The 3,706-nt window shown below is 40.5% G+C and overlaps 1 long non-coding RNA gene across 1 annotated transcript; it reads right to left on the bottom strand.

Annotated features, from left to right (window-relative positions):
* Positions 1-1,212: 1,212 nt before the first annotated feature.
* Positions 1,213-3,383, bottom strand: LOC144031661 (uncharacterized). Its single transcript, XR_013287577.1, has 5 exons — positions 3,362-3,383; positions 3,003-3,080; positions 2,835-2,923; positions 2,511-2,564; positions 1,213-1,618 (listed from the first exon to the last, which is right to left on the bottom strand). It is a non-coding gene; the product is annotated as an uncharacterized LOC144031661 (long non-coding RNA).
* Positions 3,384-3,706: the final 323 nt, after the last annotated feature.

Raw genomic sequence — 3,706 nt, 5'->3', positions numbered from 1 at the left:
GGGTCCGAAGAACTTGTGAGCGGCCCACGAGTTTGCGTTCACACGGCATGAAAGCAGGCAGGGTAGTTTATTCAAATGAGACTGATGACGTATGTCAGGGGAGGAAAAAAAACAGCACTACCCCGCCTGTCCAGCAAGTGGCGGTACCGGTAAAACTGAATGACAAACAACCAGTGTGACGTTGAAAAACGCGACCTTTGACCCTCCATCGCCATTTGTTACGATACAAGGCATATCATCTTTTCGTTTTCCTTGTCATATTGTACAGAGTTGTGTTTGCAGCAATTAGAACTTCACGGGAAAGGTTGATGAGAACCATTGGGACCCGCCGTATTACCACATCAAGATGAGAAATGGGCAGGACTTGCTCACTTGGAAAGACAGTCAAACCTGCAAGCACGAAGACGTGCACTGGTAAGGTTTAAACACAATTATACAAAATTTATTTCACATCGGAATTAAGCTGTAACATGTAACGGAGCTCCCCTTGCAAGGTGGAGAACACGAAAAAAAAAAAAGAAGTTACAGAGTGTATTAGTGCCTTAAACACAACGTATGACTGGCGCGTTCAGTTGCACGTTTACTTGCGTGTGTCCCCGCGCGTCGGTCGTTTGTGGATATTTTGTCGTACTTTCTGCCATGAAAAGGGCAATCGCTGGAAACTGGTGTTTCCTGCCTAGTTCTCGTGCAATTCACGGCAAAATAGGGCTTGATGGCGAGTTGCTGTTCACGCTACATGTACGCTGCGTATTTCATAATACCGTTGGACCTGGACGTATTGTTAGTCTGTCCGCATGTTTTGTTTTTTTCTGTTAAACACATGATTGACCGATCCAAAGTGTTGAAATGGCTTGCTTTCTTTGACGATGCACGAATGTTAGAACAAAGGTGCCGGGATTTTGGGAAAAGTGCTGATTTTGGAAGTGTCAGATTGCCACCTCAAGCCAGTGGTTTATCATAGGGCCATAAATTGGTGCATATTCCGCTATTTTAAGGTATTCTGTCATGTAAATCACAAGGCTGTTGCACAAAAGTAATTAATGTAGATATTAACATTTATTAATTTGTTGTGTTTCTGTTTCAGATTTGCCACTTCTACCAATCTGGGTGTGTTCCGCGCAGGGAGTGGAAGAACATCAGAACCCCTGAATGGTGGGACGCTGTAATTATGTTTGCATTACTGTTTGTCAAAAATAAAAACATTAAAAAGAATTCATTGAGCATAAGTTTTTATTCGTGTGGAAAAAAACCCAGAACCACAAAAGTGATATGAAAACAAAAGCATTTATTACTTATGCATTTGGCTTATTTGTGTCCACAAGTCTGTTTTGGACTGCCAGGAAGCCCATTTGGAACTCTCTGTCGTGCCTTTGTTCAACCAGCTCATGTGCCACGTGTTGATCTTCCTTGCGCTCCTCGCTTCTGAGGTCAACTTCCTCCTTGTGCTGCTCGCGTCTGAGTTCAAGGTCCTCCTTGTGCTGCTCGCGTCTGAGTTCAAGGTCCTCCTTGTGCAACTGCATTTCTTCTAAGAACATTGCACTCGTGGACTCCCCCTTCTTTTCATCAAATTGGTGCAGGTATTCCAAAAATAGGTGGTCTCGGTCCCGTGTCCGCTAACCTATAGGGATGTAAATGTACAATGAGTGACAGTAAATACTTTTGATGAGCTTCCAGTTACATGACTTTGAACTTATTGGAACTTGACAAAGGGGCAGGAAACTCTGTTCGAGTGGCGCAGTTTCTGCTTGTGGACGGACCATCCTCGCTTGTACCTTCCTAACGCATCGACTTAAACGGTTTCAACAGATTCGTGCAATGAGTAAGAGTACAGTACAATGATTTAGGTAGGGGTAAAACACGGCACTCACGTTAATGTACTTTCATTTTTCATAGTTACAGAACAGAATATGCCACACTACATTGCCAAATATGGCGGCATGCACTTGAAGCTTTTTTAGGCAATACACACTAGTAAAATTGCAGGAATGTAACTTTTTTTTTTTTTCCCCTTTCTAAATGCACCATTATGAGTGAAATGAAAATTGTATATGTGAGTATGAGGATTTATTATTGTGTATGCCTATGAATTTCATGTACATACGTTAATGACAAATGCACGCATGTGTTAAGGTGCAATTGTTTACACAAGCAGGATTACACATTTTCTTTTAGTACATTCCAGTAAAAGAAAATGTGTAGTAAATTAATACATTCCAGTAATGTACTTTTTTTTTTTTTTTTTAATGAAATGAGTCAGTAGATATAAAGAATGGGTAGGACTAGACAAGTTTTTAACTTCTTTCTACTCCTTTGAACATGTAAACTATTATGAATGATTGCAATAAGTTTCTTCTTTCTTTTAAAATGTTAACTGCTACTCATTTGTTTATAATGTCTAATAAACAAACACACTGCCTTATTCAACGAAGCAAAATTAATTGTGAGTGGGGTGTTGCTTTAAAAGTTTTAAATGAAGCTTTTGAAGTTATATAAAATGAAATGAAACATACCAGGACTGTTCAGGGAGGCATCATAACGTAAAGGAGAGCACAGAGAAGGTCCAGCTGTAAGTCACAGTACATAACATTATTTTTCAGTTTCCCTAGAACTGTTTATGAGTTGTTGTTGTTTTTTTTTTTGTTTTTTTTTATGAGTTGTTAGGTGATGAGGCTAACAAGTTAAAACGTTTTAGTTACGTTGAATGCAGAGCTTTGTATTAAGGAAAAAAAAAAACAGAACAAAAAACGAAGTGGTTGTTTTGCTTTTAACAGTGAATAGTATGCCTAGCTTCCACACGTCCTTTTTTTTTTTTTTTTTTTTTACTGGACATTTACCTGGACGGGAGAGCAAGGCAGAAGGCTCAGGAACAGCTCTGCTGATTCTGCTCGTAGCCGCGAATGTTCACTCACTTCATCATTTGAAGCTGTATCAACATCATGTACATCCAATGAGTAACAGTGAATAATTTCGATGAGCTTCAAGTTACATGACTTTGAACTTACTGGAAGTTGACAGAGGGGCGCAGCTTCCGCTTGTGGATGGACCATCCTCGCTTATCCCTTCCAACGCCTCGACTGGAACTGTATCAACAGAGTCATGAACTGAGTAAGGGCACAGTGCAATGATTTAGGTGAGGGTGAAACACGCCACTCACATATATCCTTCCATTTTTCATTGCCACAGAACAGAATATGCCACACTACATTGCCAAATATGGCGGCATGTACAAGCTTTTTTAGGCAGCAATACACACTGGCGTATCCAACGAAGTAAAATTAATAGTGAGTGGTGTGTTGCTTTATTAGTTTTATATGGAGCTTTTGAAGTTACATGAAATGAAATGAAATTAAATGAAACATACCAGGACTGCTCAGGGAGACATCAGAAGTGAGGTGCGAGGTCTGGTCTCAAGTGGGGCCACCCTCGCGCTTAACAGCCCTCAAGGCCTCCATTTGGCACACCCCGACATCCTTCAAGGTCGTCCTGTCCTCCCCCCCGAGCTGCAGCTTCTCACTCGTTTGTCAGTTGTGACGCCCTTTCCATTTTGACTTCATTTCACTGCGCTTGATTTCACGTTTGAAATTTTAGGTATGTCTTAGCCATCAAAATTACCTTCCAATACTCTGTATAAGCTTAACTATTTATCTTGGGAAAGATGAGGAAAGAGGTGTGTTTATACATAATAACTGAATTTTAATGCTAATGC

The sequence above is a fragment of the Festucalex cinctus genome, chromosome 12 (assembly GCF_051991245.1).
Source record: "Festucalex cinctus isolate MCC-2025b chromosome 12, RoL_Fcin_1.0, whole genome shotgun sequence".
Lineage (NCBI taxonomy): Eukaryota > Metazoa > Chordata > Actinopteri > Syngnathiformes > Syngnathidae > Festucalex > Festucalex cinctus.
Note: the sequence above shows the minus strand (reverse complement) of the source record. Positions and strands in the feature narration are given on the sequence as shown.